Source organism: Pongo pygmaeus, chromosome 3 (assembly GCF_028885625.2).
Source record: "Pongo pygmaeus isolate AG05252 chromosome 3, NHGRI_mPonPyg2-v2.0_pri, whole genome shotgun sequence".
Classification (NCBI taxonomy): domain Eukaryota; kingdom Metazoa; phylum Chordata; class Mammalia; order Primates; family Hominidae; genus Pongo; species Pongo pygmaeus.
The window spans coordinates 3,094,252-3,109,909 of record NC_072376.2 but is presented as its reverse complement, the minus strand read 5'-3'; positions in this window follow the sequence as shown (position 1 = coordinate 3,109,909).

Genomic DNA, 15,658 nt, shown 5'->3' with positions numbered 1-15,658 from the left:
TTTGAACCTCTGTTAGTTTGAAAGTGATCACTGTTGGCCAGGCGCGATGGCTCACACCTGTAATCCCAGCACTTTGAGAGGCAGAGGTAGGCAGATCGCCTGAGGTCAGGAGTTCAAGACGAGCCTGGCCAACATGGTGAAACCCCGTGTCTACTAAATATTAAAAAAAAAAAAAAAAATTAGCCGGGTGTGGTGGCAGGTGCCTGTGATCCCACCTACTCTGGAGGCCTAGATGAGAGGATGGCCTGAACCCAGGTGGAGGAGGTTGCAGTGAGCCAAGATCACACCACAACACTCCGGCCTGGGTGACAGAGTGAGACTCCATCTCAAAAAAAAAAAAAAAAACATACACTATTGTCTCCTCTTTTCGTGGTCACCCTAGAAATTACAACATTCATCCTCCAGGTATCAAAATCTAACATAAATCTATTCTCTCCTTGATCATGCAGGGAGCTTACAACATTTAAATGCTATTTTTGGTTTCTCCCAATTTGGAGGGTATTATTGCCATGTGTTTTAATTCCATATAAACACACACATAGGCCAGATGCAGTGGCTCATGCCTGTAATCCCAGCACTTTGGGAGGCCCAGGCAGGTGGATCACCTGAGGTCAGGTGTTCAAGACCAGCCTGGCCAACATGGAGAAATCCCGTCTCTACTAAAAATACAAAAATTAGCCAGGCATTGTGGCAGGCACCTGTAATCTCAGCTACTCAGGAGGCTGAGGCAAGACAATCATTTGAGCCCAAGGGGCAGAGGTTGCAGTGAGCCGAGACCGTGCCACTTCACTCTAGCCTGGGCGACAGAGTGAGAGTCCATCTTGACAGAAAAAAAAAAAAAAGCCACACACACATACATGTCGCAAAAGATATAGACACAACAGTTGTAGACCAGTCAGCTTTTGTTTAAATTGGCCCCTGAATTTTCCATTTTTATCACTCTCCATTTCTTTCCTGAATCTCTGATCTTCCTCTGGGGTCATTTTCTTCTGCCTGGAAAGCATCCTTTAGAATTCCTTGGACAATGGGTCTTCTATTGCGGAAATCTTTCCAATTCAGTCAGGAAGTGTTTTTATTTTGCCTTCCGTCTTCACGGATTTTGGTGGGTATCGAATCAAAGGCGGCAGTTGCTTTCTTTCAGGAGATTGAAGCTTCATCACCTTTTTTTTTTTTTTTTTTTTTGAGACAGAGTCTCGCTCTGTCGCCCAGGCTGGAGTGCAGTGGCACAATCTCAGCTCACTGCAAGCTCTGCCTCCCGGGTTCATGCCATTCTCCTGCCTCCGCCTCCCGAGTAGCTGGGACTACAGGCGCCTGCCACCACGCCCGGCTAATTTTTTTGTATTTTTAGTAGAGACGGGGTTTCACCTTGTTAGCCAGGATGATCTTGATCTCCTGACCTCGTGATCTGCCGGCCTCAGCCTCCCAAAGTGCTGGGATTACTGGCGTGAGCCACCATGCCCGGCCTGTCTTCCACTTTTCATTCTTGCTGTTGAGAAATCAGCTGTCAGTTTCATGGCTGCTGCTTTGAAACTAATATGCCATTTTTTAAATCTGGCTGCTTTTAAGATTTTCTCTGTCTTTGGTCTTCTGTAGTTTTGCAGTGATATGTCTAGGGGTGTAAGGAGAGACAAGTCTGCTTGTTGGCCAGATGGCCCTCGAGGTCCCCTTTGGTAACCTAGCAACAGGCTGGCTCAGTAGGAAAACTCAAAGCCTTACCCATACCAGCTCCAGCAGTTCTGGAACACAGATCCCCCTTGGTGAAAGATTTCTAAGGTCAAGATGTTCTTTTCACCAGCAAAGACATTCCGCACATAGAAATCTCCCATTGCTATGCGATTGGCTAGGTGCTCTCGGTTCCCTTCCAATTTCCCTACAAATACCCAGAATGACAAGAAGCCAGATCCCTCTCCTAGTGAACTCCCTAAGGTGTGACCAGCTGTCCCTGGCCCTGGGATGATGAGAACTTGGGAGAGAAGTGCCTCCTTCTGATAACCCTCTGCCTCTGAGTGTCCCCATTAAATGCATCTTATGCCTGTCCTGTGTATTGTTGATGGTGTTTGTCATTGTCTGGACTTGCTTTCACAGTATGGATTTCTTTTTTTCTCCTTGGAATTCACTGGGCTTTGAATTTGTGAACTGATAGCTTTCATCAGTTTCAAAGCCTCTCAGTCACTGTCCTTGAAACACGGCTTCTGTTCTTCTCCTTCTCTCTCTCCCTGGTACTCCGAATAAATGTATATTAGATCCTCTCACCATATCCTTTCTTCTGCATTTTCCATTCCTTTGTCTCTCAGTGCTTTATTCTGGATAGTGTCATCTGACTTACTTCCTAGTTCTCTCTGGCTGTTTCTATTCTGCTGTTAAACCCTCGCTTTACCATTAAGTTCTGGAATTCTGCAGTTTTCAGGACCGTAATTTGTACTGACTCTAAAGTATGCTGTTGTCACATTTTATAGTTTCTGATTTCCTGCCAACACTTTCAAGTTTTGCAAATTTCCTTGTTGAACATGGGTAGCATAGTTGTTTAAGTGTCTGTATCTCATATCTCCATTATCTAGACACTAGATAGATTCTAGGCCTCTGAGGGTATGTTTCTCATGCCTGAAGTTTCTGCTAATTCCCATCCATCGGGCCTCATATCACGTTCCTGATAATTTGTGTTTGTGTACTGGACATTGTATTTGAAATTTATTAGAGAGTAATTTGAAGCTTAAGGTATTATCTTCTTCCGGAGAGGATTTTTGTTTGCAATGCCAGGCTCCTGGGGACACTAGAAGTCCTAGGCCATCTTAATCCAAGTTCCAGTTTTGAGGAACTGGATGTGGTTGATATGAAGGGATTGGTATGGTCCCAGAGGACCATCCATATTTCAGAGCTGGTTTACTTCCAAGTCATCCTTCTTCTTGGGTAGGGTGGACCCCAAAGTGGAAAGTGAATTGCCTGGGACCCCAAACTTGGCATGCGCTAGATTTCATTTTTATTCCTCTATGCTCAAGAGGCTTAGCTCAGGTGGGGCACGGTGGCTCACGCCTATAACCCCAGCACTTTGGAAGGCTGAGGTGGACAGATCATGATGTCAAGAGATCGAGACCATCCTGGCCAACATGGTGAAACCCCGTCTCTACTAAAAATACAAAAATTAGCTGGGTGTAGTGGCGGGAGCCTGTAATCCCAGCTACTCGGGAGGCTGAGGCAGGAGAATCACTTGAACCAGGGAGACAGAGGTTGCAGTGAGCTGAGATCACACCACTGCACTCCAGCCTGGCGACAGAGTGAGATGCCACTTCAAAAAAAAAGGAGGCTTAGCTCAGCCTTCCAGGTATCTTGTCCAGATCAGCAAATACCCACAAAGCAGAAGCAGCCCTGGTGTTTGGCCCCTCTCTCTACCCTCCCACCCTCTTCTGGCTTTCAGCCCCGAAAGCTGATTACTCTGTTAATGTTTATGTTTGTCTGGATTTATTCATTATGTTCATTAGGATGATAGAAACAGATTCTATAGTCCCTCATCAATGTACATGGAAGTTCCTCCTGAAAATAAAGATGGTCCCAAACTTAGGCTGGTTCAACTAAAATTTTTTGACTTGATGATGGTGCAAAAGCAATACACATTCAATGGAAACCATACTTCAAATTTTCAACTTTGATCTTTTCCCAGGCTAGTGATGTGCTGTACAATACTGTCTTGTGAAGCTGGGAAGCTCCCAGGCAGCCACGCAGTCACAAGGGCAAACAACAGATGCTCTGCAGTAGACTGTGCGATTTTGCCAATTGTAGGCTGGCGTCAGTGTCTGAGCATAGCTAAGGTAGGCTAGGCTCAGCTATGATGTTTGGTAGGTTAGGTGTATTAAATGCATTTTTTACTTATATTTTCAACTTACTATGGATTTATCTAGAGGTAACCCCATAGTAAGTCAATAAGCATCAGTATTAAGGATAATGTTGAAAGTAGTTGGGCTGGCATGGTGGCTCACGCCTGTAATCCTGGCACTTTGGGAGGCCAAGGTGGGTGGATCACCTGAGGTTGGGAGTTCAAGACCAGCCTGACCAACATGGTGAAACCCCATCTCTACTAAAATACAAAAAAATTATCCGGGCATGGTGGCACGCGCCTGTAGTCCCAGCTACTCGGGAGGCTGAGGCAGGAGAATTGCTTAAACCTGGGAGGCGGGGGGTGTGCAGTGAGCCTACATCGCACTACTGCACTCCAGCCTGGCAACAGAGCAAGACTCCATCTCAAAAAAAAAAAAAAAGAAAGAAAGTAGTTATCCTCTTATTCCTAATTTTAACATTATTCCCTCCAGCGTGTGCCCTTATCGGGTAAAATGATGCCTTCTGGGCTGATAAATATATTTTATCATGCTAAAGAAGGAGTAACTAATTTATTTTATTGACTACATAAAAAGTGGATGTTGAATTTGGTCAAATGCCTTTACAGCATCTATGAAAATGATCTATTTTTTCTTTGGGTATATTCACATGATCTATTATATTGTTACTGAATTTCCTTGTATTGAACCATCCATGCATTATTGAAATAACCCCACTATGTTATGATGTGACATTTTTGATGTGTTGTTGGGTTCTGTCTGGTAATATTTTATTAAGGATTTTGTATTAATATTCATAAAAGACATTGGTATGAAGTTTTGTATAAGGTCTTTATAAGATTTTGCTATCGATTTATACTTGCTTTATAAAAAGAATTGGGAAGTTTTGTTTTTCTAGAGTCTGGAATATTTCAAGCCCATTCAAAGTTTTATTTGCTCTTTAAGGTGTGTTAACATTCCCATGTCAGATTGTTTGAGCCTGGTGTTTTTTTGAAGGGTAGCACTTTGACAACTTTACTTCTTCTCTTGAAAATAGCCTATTTAGGCTTCTATTTTACATGTGGTTAGTTTTGATAAATTATGTTTTCCTAGAAATGCATTTCATCCAAGTTTTATGTTTATGTTCATAAATTTCTGCAAAGTATTCATTATCTTTCTCTCTTTACATGATTTTTCTCCCCTTGAAATTAATTTTTGTGTAATTTTATTTTCTTAATTAGGTTAGATTTTTATTTATTTGGTTAGTTGATTCTTTTAAGAACAATGTCTTTTGGCCGGGCACAGTGGCTCATGCCTGTAATCCCAGCACTTTGGGAGGCTGAGGCAGGCAGATCACAAGGTCAGGAGTTTGAGGCCAGCCTGGTTAATATGGTGAAACCCCGTCTCTGCTAAAAATACAAAAATTAGCCAGATGTGGTGGCGCACACCTGTAGTCCTGGCTACTCAGGAGGCTGCGGCAGGAGAATCTCTTGAACCTGGGAGGAGGAGCTTGTAGTGAGCTGAGATGCACCACTGCACTCCAGCCTGGGCAACAGAGTGAGGCTCCATCTCAAGAAAAAAAAAAAAAAAAAAAACTTTATTATTTGTGTTACAGCTTTCCTGTGTTATAGCCAGCACTTTCTGCTTCTAATTCTGGCTTGATCTTTCTGGTGATTCACTCCTATCCAGGAGCCACCAAGAGTCACCTCATTAGAACAAAAGATGCTCACCCAGGAAATTCTCAGGATTTTAGGAGCTCTGTGGCAGGAACTGGGTGCAGACCAATATATATTTCTTATTATTTCATACCACCCACAACTTTCACCACCATCCCCTCCATAAAATCATCTTTTATTGGCCAGCATGGGGGCTCATGTCTATAATCCCAGCGCTTGGGGAGGCTGAGGTGGGAAGATTGCTTGAGGCCAAGAGTTCATGACCAGCCTGGGCAACACAGCAAAGGCTGGCATGTCTCTAATTCTTTCTTGCAGTGGCCCCTCCCTTCACCTCCAAGCCGGAGCATGGCCTCACCCCTCCCAGGTGACTCTTTTCCCAGAAATGGGAATGTCTCAAGAAGCCACCTCTCACCAAGCATCTGCCAGGCCATTTCAGCTCCCAGGAGTCCTTGTCCTGCCCCACCAGCTCTGTCTCATCTAGATGGGGCCCTCTGTCCAGTGGTACTGAACAGAATGTTCTGCATGCCTGGCCAGTGCAGAGACCTCCTTGCACCCCTGCTCCAAGGCTGGCTCTGCCACTGACGGATAGACTGACATTTGCACTGTTCTGAGCCCCTGGGGGTGCACTATGCAGAGCTAGGCCATCTCTGTCATCCTACAAGAACCAGGCAGCCCTGAGCAAGGGTTTTAACATGCAAGGTGTACTCCGCTAGTCTTAAGATATCTTGAGCCACTGTGTTGCTGCTCCCAACTCCCAAGCCACGCTGACTTTCTTTCCCTCAGGACAGAAACATCTCTGCTGATCCCTGATCCATACCCCTCCCCATGAAAGAAATATAATACATAAAAGAGAGCCCTGTCCACTGAGCACCTCCCTTCCTTTGTAGCACTTACTTCAACTGACCCTTACAGGGATTGTGTAACTAGACTATGAATGTCATGAAGGCTACGTCGTGTCTCCAATCCCCTACTAAAGGCCCCAACCCCAGGGAGGACCCCTCCCCTGGCGTGGGGAGGAGGATCTGGAAGATCTCTTTAGTAAAAGGTCTGGTTGGACTGGGACATAGGTCTTTCCTGAGCAAGAACTCTAAAGCCCACTTGTTTCCTTACTAGAAGATGAAGGTTAGAAATGTTCTTTCTTATTTAAAACCATGGCTTGCAATGCTGCTTGGCCCTCTAGTCAAGCAGAAGCACAGCCCACATACCACACAACACAGAATTTCCTCATGGCTCATCTTCCAAGTGAGAAGTGAAAGGAACGTCGTGGGAAACCGCAAGAGTCTGTTCTAATGATAAAGCTGAGGTCCAGAGAACCGCGCTTACTCTCAGCAGTGCAGAGTGGTGATGAACAACACACCAAGCAGAAGAGAAAGGGGCCAGGACCTTGGATGGGGGCTGAATTCAGAATCAGCGCATGGGAGAAGTGAAGTTTGAGACTTAGAGAATGAGCTGAAGGGAGACCTTTCTCACTGTCAAGGCGGTGAAGCACAGGCCGCAGAGGGGAGGTGTTTGACCTGGGGGCGCTCATCACATGCTGTGCCTAGAATCGAAGTCCAGGCTCACACCAGACCTCCAAGGCCAGGTGAGTACTCCAGGGGAAGGGAGGGTGCAGGGGATGAGAACAGGGAAAATCATGAGGTTTTGGAAAGGGAACTTTGAATTAGCAATTTATAAAAATGTAGACTAGGCCAGGCATCCTGGCTTATGCCTGTAATCCCAGCATTTCGCGAGGCTGAGTTCAACCCATTTGAACTCGGGTTTTAGACCAGCCTGGACACATAGTGAGACCCTATTCCTACAAAAAAAAAATAAAACATTAGCCATGTGTGGTGGCACGCACTTGTGGTCCTAGCTACTTGGGAGACTGAGGTATGTGAAAGGAACATAGCTTGAGCCCCCAAATCACTGAAGCTAAAGGGGAAATTCAAGCTGGGAACTGCTCAGGGCAAATCTGCCTCCCATTCCATTCAAAGTCATCCTTCTGCTCACTGAGATAGATGCATATTCTGCATATTCTCTCTCTCTTTTTTTTTTTTTTTTTTTTTTTTGAGACGGAGTCTCGCTCTGTCTCCCAGGCTGGAGTGCAGTGGTGTGATCTCGGCTCACTGCAAGTTCCGCTTCCCCGGTTCACACCATTCTCCTGCCTCAGCCTCCCAAGTAGCTGGGACTACAGGTGCTCGCCACCACACCCAGCTAATTTTTTGTATTTTTTAGTAGAGATGGGGGTTTCACCATGTTAGCCAGGATGGTCTCAGTCTCCTGACTTTGTGACTTGCCCGCCTCGGCCTCCCAAAGTGCTGGGATTACAGGCGTGAGCCACTGTGCCCAGCCTTTTTTTTTTTTTTTTTTTCTGAGATGAAGTTTCACTCTTGTTGCCCAGGCTGGAGTGCAATGGCACCATCTCAGCTCACTGCAACCTCTTCCTTCCGGGTTCAAGCTATTCTCCTGCCTCAGCCTCCCGAGTAGCTGGGATTACAGGCGCCCGCCACCAAGCCCAGCTAATTTTTTGTATTTTTAGTAGAGACAGGGTTTCACCATGTTGGCCAGGCTGCTCTCAAACTCCTGACCTCAGGTGATCCACCCACCTCTGCCTCCGAAAGTGCTGGGATTACAGGCATGAGCGACTGCACCCAGTCAATAGATGCATATTCTGATTGCCTCCTTTGGAAAGGCTTATCAGAGATTCAAAAGAATGCAACCATTTGTCTACCTGTGACCTGGAAGCCCCCTCCCTGCTTCAAGTTGTCCCCGCCTTTCTGGATGGAACCAATGTACTTGTTATATATATGAATTGACATCTCATGTCTCCCTAAAATGTATAAAACCAAGCTGTGCCCCGACCATCTTGAGAACATGTCATCAGGATTTCCTGAGGCTGTGTCACTGAAGCGGCATAATACCCAAGGTTCTGGGGTAATACCCAAGGTTCATTGCCTCATGCCAAGGAAATCAAGAACATAGATACACACGGAGTGAGGTTAAGAGTGGAGCTTTAATAGGCGAAAGAAAGAGAAAAATGAATAGCTATCTCCTATAGAGAGAGAGGGGCGCCCCAGTGGGTCTTCCAGCCTGCGGCGGAATGGACAGGGTTTTATAGACAGGCTTGAGGAGGCGGTGTCTAATTTACATAGGGCCCAAAGATTGGTTGGACCAGGCATAATGTTTACATAGCACACAAAGAAGCTGGCCACCCTACCCTCATCTTTTATTATGCAAATTGGTCTCTACTTGGCAGACACTATGTTGCCTGCTCCTTACCGTGCACACGGTTGGCGAGGAAAGGAAAGATGCAGCCACCATGTTGGACCTGCCTGGCCCCAGGTAGCCTTTTCTTATTGGCACAGCTGCCAGCATTCACCTGTGCAAGCTTCCAGCTTGCTTGTGTATGTCTGCAGCTCGATTTTACAGGCTGCTCTTTGTTAGAAAAGAAAATGCTTGGGGGCTGCTTTTCATTGAAAAGAAAACCTTACTGAGGACTTTCTTACCCTCAGTATCTGCCTAAATAATTTCTTTTTAACTCGTATATCATCACGGGTATGCACCCTCAACCTTGGCAAAATAAACTTTCTAAATTAACTGAGACCTTTCTCAAATTTTGGGGGTTCACAGGTGGATCACTTGAGCCCAGGAGTATGAGGAGCTATAATCATGCCACCAAACTCTAGCCTGGGCAACAAAATGCGATCCTGTTTCTAAAGATTCTTTAAAATTTTAAAATGTAGTAGACTCATGATTCAGTAAAAACCTAAGAAAAGTGTGAGGAAAGATTGAAGAGACACCAACCGAGATTAGTAAGGAAATGCAGAAATGAGGACTTCTTAAAATTGCTATGACCTCATATCACTTTTCTGAAGAGTAACTTGGCAATGTCTTTCAAAAGATTTAACTGTGCCAACCATTTCATCACACTTAGCATGTACGCACAGGGCATTACTGTAGGGAAGTATTAAATAACCATCAAAAGACCCAGGAACACAGCTACTCAGGAGACCGATGTAGGAGAATCACTGGAACCCAGGAGGCAGAGGTTGCAGTGAGCTGAGATCACGCCACTGAACTCCAGCCTGGGTGACAGAATGAATGAGACTCTGTCTCAAAAAAAAAAAAAAAAAAAAAAAAAGACACAGGGACAAAGATGTTAAAGCAACATTAATATCAGGAAGATGAGGCCAGGCGCAGTGGCTCAGGCCTGTAATCCCAGCATTTTGGGAGGCCGAGGTGGGTGGACCACCTGAGGTCAGGAGTTTGAGACCAGCCTGACCAACATGGAGAAACCCTGTCTCTACTAAAAATACAAAAATTAGCCAGGTGTGGTGGTGCACACCTGTAATCCCAGCTACTCAGGAGGCTGAGGCAAGAGAATTGCTTGAACCCAGGAGGTGGAGGTTGCAATGGGCCAAGATCAGGCCACTGCACTCCAGCCTGGGTGACGGAGCAAGACTCTGTCTCAAAAAAAGAAAAAAAAAATGAAACAACCTCAATGTCTAAAAATAGAAAATTGGTAGAAACATTAATACTTCCAAATATTGGAATACTGAAAAGCCATTTAAAATGACTTATTTATGAGGAAGTGGAGAAATTGGAACCTTGGTGCACCATTGGTATGTTAAAAACTTCTGACAAATTGAACTGAACAGAGTTTAGCTGATCAAGGAAAAAAAAAAAAAAATTCACAAATGATGCAGGTCCCAGAATCACAGCAGATTCAGGGAGACTCCAGGGATGCTGTGTAGTCAGAGCAAATTTATGGACAGAAAACGGAAAGTAGCCACAGAAAGCAGAAGTGAGGTACGTTAACAGCCAGATGAATTCGCCTTCTCCGAACACAGTTTGAACAGTTTGCTGCCTGTGAGTGGTTGAAGTCTGGCTGCAGGAACTGGCTGAGACACAGCTGTTGTTACAGAAGCCTACTGCTAAGTTAGGTTTTCAGTCTGCCTACCTACTATGCTAGGTTACGATTCATCTGCAAGGACGCAAGTATGGCAGTACAGAAGCTTTCTCAGGCCAGTTTTCAGTTTGATTTAACAAGTGGAAATGTAAAATGAGCTGGGTGGGGTAGCTCATGCTTGTAATCTCAACACTTTGGGAGGCCAACGTGGGTGTATTGCTTAAGTCCAGGAGCTCGAGACCAGCCTGGGCAACATGGGGAAACCCCATCTCTACTAAAAACACAAAAATTAGCCCAGTGTGATGGTGGGTGCCTGTAGTCCCAGCTACTCGGGAGGCTGAGGCAAGAGAATCACTGGAACCTCGGAGGTGGAGATTGCAGTGAGCCAAGATGACACCACTGCACTCCAGCCTAGGTGACAGAGCAAGACCCCATCTAAAAAGAAAAAAAAAAAAAAAGAAATGTAAAATGATGCAGCTAATATGTCAGAGGCGTTGGAACCAGTGCAACTCCATCTTGAATAGGGGCGGGGTAAAATGAGGCTGAGAACTGCTGGGCCGCGTTCCCAGGAGGTTAGGCATTCATAGTCACAGGATGAGATAGGAGGTTGACACAAGATACAGGTCACAAAGAGCTTGCTGATAAAACAGGTTGCAGTAAAGAAGCTGGCCAAAGCCCACCAAAACCAAGATGGCAATGAAAGGGATCTCTGGTTGTTCTCACGGCTCATTATAAGCTAATTATAATGCATTAACATGCTAAAAGGCACTCCCACCAGCCCCATGACAGTTTACTGATGCCATGGCAACATATAGAAGTTACCCTATATGTTCTTTTTTTTTTTTTCTTTTGAGACAGAGTTTCGTTCTTGTTGTGCAGGCTGGGGTGCAATGGCGCAATCTTGGCTCACCACAACCTCGGCTTCCCGGGTTCAAGCGATTCTCCTGCCTCAGCCTCCCGAGTAGCTGGGAGTACAGGCATGCGCCACCACACCCAGCTAATTTTTTATTTTTAGTAGAGATGGAGTTTCTCCATGTTGGTCAAGCTGGTCTCAAACTCCCAACCTCAGCTCATCTGCCCGCCTCGGACTCCCAAAGTGCTGGGATTACAGGTGTGAGCCACCGTGCCTGGCCTAGAAGTTACCCTATATGTTCTAAAAAGGGGAGAAACCCTCAGTTCTGGGAATTGCCCACCCCTTTCCAGGAAAACTCATGAATAATCCACCCCTTGTTTAGCATATAATCAAGAAATAACCATAAAAATAGCCAACCAGCGGCCATCGGGTCTGCTCTGCCCATGGAGTAGCCATTCTCTATTCCTTGGCTTTCTTAGTAAACTTACTTTCGCTTTATTCTATGGACTCGTCTGAATGCTTTCTTGAGCAAGATCCAAGAGCCCTCTCTTGGGGTCTGGATTGGGACCCCTTTCCAGTAACATATGTACAATGGAATAGTTTTGGCCTTAAATAGGAAGGAAGTTCTGACACATACTACAACATGGATGAACCTTGAGGTCATTATGCTAAGTGAAAAAGCCAGTCACAGGGCCAGACATGGTGGCTCACACCTATAATCCCAGCACTTTGGGAGGCTGAGGCAGGCAGATCATGAGTTCAGGAGATGGAGACCATCCTGGCTAACATGGTGAAACCCTGTCTCCACTAAAAATACAAAAAATTAGCTGGGCTTGGTGGCGGGTGCCTGTAGTCCCAGCTACTCAGGAGGCTGAGACAGGAGAATCGCTTGAACCCGGGAGGCAGAGGTTGCAGTGAGCCGAGATTGCACCACTGCACTCCAGCCTGGGTGACAGAGTGAGACTCTGCCTCAAAAAAAAAAAAAAAAAGAAAAAGAAAAAGAAGAAGAAAAAGCCAGTCACAAGGGGCAAATACTGTCTGATTCCACTGAGACAGGAAACATAGAGTAGTCAAATTCATAAAAACAGAGAGCAGAATGGTAATTGCCAGGGGCTGGGGGAGTTAGTGTTTCATGGGGACAGAGCTTCAGCTTTACAAGATGCAAAGAGTTAACTGTGCAAACTGATTGAATGAATGATAGATGGTGGGGGGTGACTGTATGACATTGTTTCTGAACCCTATGCTTAAAAATCATTAAGATGGTAAATTTTATGTGTATTTTACTACAAATTTTAAAAGAAAGAAAAGAAAAGGAAATACCTAGTTTCTGGTGAAATTGTTTGCCAAAAGAAAAACCTGATTTTTGGTGAAAACTGCAACAGGGCATTGTAATACGTTTTTGGTGAAAGGGGAAATTGTTCTAAATTTTCAGAAGGGCAGTTTGGTCATATAGGTGTTAAAGCAAACTAAATATGGCCTGAGAAGGACTCTGTACTTCTGTATTTGAATCCTTGTGGATGAACTACAACCTAACATATAAGTAGACAAGATTGAAACTCTAACTTACGCACCTGTAACAGTAGCTGAGTCTTTGCCAATCCCAGCAGCCATATTTCACTCATACACTGCTGAGAGTTCAAAGAAGGCAAATGCCGAGCTGCAACCAATCAGCTATTTCTGTACCTCACCTCCAATTTCTGTACGTCATTTCCCTTTTTTTGTCTATAAATTTGTTCTGACCATGAAGCATCCCTGGAGTCTCTCTGAATCTGTTGTGATTCTGAGGACTGCCCAATTCACGAATCGTTCATTGCATAATTAAACTCCTTTAAATTTAATTCGGCTGAAGTTTTTCTTTTAACATGGTGTCAGAAGTGGGATCCAAAGTAAAGCTTCTAATGACCCCCGGGGCACTGAGTGAACAAGTAAGGTACCTGCTGGACACACTTGTGTCCACTGATCTCTCAGAGCAGCTGGGGATCGTGGATAAGTTCTCTCTTGGATTTTGGAGATCCACAGTTTGTGTTTCGAGCTTTCTGAGTTTCTTTGTGCAAATTTCTGATCCAAACTGGGTTTGGAAGTTGCCAAAGAAACTGGATGGGTCCAGGAACAGATTTGATATGGTAATTAACTGGCCTGGATCCAGTTAGAGGCCTCTTACATCTGACTGGGTCAGAAAGAAACTGGTAGAAATGGTAATATTGCAGGGGGTGTAAAATTTGGCTTTTGAAAATTCGTGGGGATGTTTGTGTTCTACCCCTTTGTTTCACTTTTCTTGCACACTTAGGTAGGAAAAAATCATTGGCTAAATTAATCAAGGGAACCTGAGAGTAAAGCCAATATTCAGGTAAAAATGAGTTCCTTAATTTCCAGAAAACTGGGTTCCTTCCAGCTGACACATTAGGCATGGAAAGTGGTGAAGTCTTACAGAAATGGTGAAATCTTACTAAAGATAACTACAGTGGAACATTCTGAATGAACAACAGTGCACTGACATGCATTTAAAAATGAAGGCTCCCAAAAATCAAATCTGCTAACCTTTTAGCTTAGTTACTATCGCAATCCAAAGGAGATAGGCTGCAGCACAAATTGGCTGACTTTGAATAAGTAATGGGGTACATTTTACCTAAGTAAAGCATGGGATTGGGTTAGAGGCCCTGCCCTCAGTAAAGTCCCTCTGGGTTAAAAATGGGTTAAAGATGACAGGGCCCAACCCAGGGCAAGTTTGAGCCTTTTTTTTTTTTTTTTTTGGACGGAGTCTCGCTCTGTTGCCCAGGCTGGAGTGCAGTGGCACCATCCCGGCTCACTGCAAGCTCCACCTCCTGGGTTCATGCCATTCTACTGCCTCAGCCTACTGAGTAGCTGGGACTACAGGCACCCGCCACCACGCCCGGATGGTCTCGATCTCCTGACCTCGTGATTTACCTGCCTCAGCCTCCCAAAGTGCTGGGATTACAGGCATGAGCCACCGCACCTGGCCAATCCCTTACAATTTTTGTGAAAGAGCAGATCAGTGCTTTAAGAAAACCTGTTGGCCAGGCACGGTGACTCACACCTGTAATCCCAGCACTTTGGGAGGTGGAGGTGGGCAGATCATGAGGTCAGGAGTTCAAGACCAGCCTGGCCAACATGGTGAAACCCCATCTCTACTAAAAATACAAACATTAGACGGGCGTGGTGGCAAGTGCCTATAATCACAGCTACTCCAGAAGCTGAGGCAGGAGAATCACTTAAACCCAGGGGGCAGAGGTTGCAGTGAGCCAAGAGTGCACCACTGCACTCCAGCCTGGGCGACAGAGCAAGACTCCATCTCAAAAAAAAAAAAAAGAAAGAAAATAAAACCCTGTTGTGCTTTTACTTCAATGTTCAATTTCTGGAAAAAAATGAATAATACTTCTTTAAATTTAGTCAATATGTTCACACACAGAATTTCTTTTACAAGATTAATTTTTACAAACCTTCTACAACTTTCTCAAACTTTTAGTTTTATCTTATCTAACTTAAAAACCCTTTAACCCTCTAAACTAGGCAAAAATTTACATTCCCATGCCTTCTTATAATCTTTTACCAAAAACACATTTCACTCTCCTCACACACCTTGCATGTAAAACTATTTTTTTAGTAGTTTCAATTACATGTTATAATGGTAACTCTTAGCATCTTTTACTTTTGGTGCATGAATTTCACAAATCCTTTAACAACTTACACAGGCCATCTATGGCATGCTTGGACTTTCTCACTTGTCCTAAACACTCCTCTTTTTAAACACCCTCTTTTTAAACAACCAGTTATTTTACTTTAGGGCAAGAATTTACCATACGAGATCCCTTCTTACATAAAATTTATTTTCTTTGTAACGTTCTTTGCATAGCTAGGGGGCATGGCTAATTCCACATGTCCCCAGGCCTTATCTAGAATCTAATCCTCCAAAATAATTTGAACAATTTAGAAAAGTCAAAGCAGTTTATGACCTTAAAACATTTAGCAAACCTGGCTGGGTGCAGTGGCTCACACCTGTAATCCCAGCACTTTGGGAGGCCGAGGCAGGGGGATCATGAGGTCAGGAGTTCAAAACCAGCCTGGCCAACATGGTGAAACCTCATCTCTACTAAAAATACAAAATTTAGCTGGGCATGGTGCCATATGCCTATAATCCAAGCTACTCGGGAGGCTGAGGCAGGAGAATTGCTTGAACCCTGAGAGGCAGAGGTTGCAGTGAGCCTAGATCACGCCATTGCACTCCAGCCTGGGCAACAAGAGTCAAACTCCATCTCAAAAAATAAATAAATAAAAGAATTTAGCAAACCTAATATCTGACCTGCCTCATTTAGGCCAAATGTCTTTATTTTCACCAGTAACCTTTAAAACTTTTTATTTCCCAAAGATTACTCAAGTTACATGAACTAAAAGGCATTACATTTTTTATTTTTCTTTC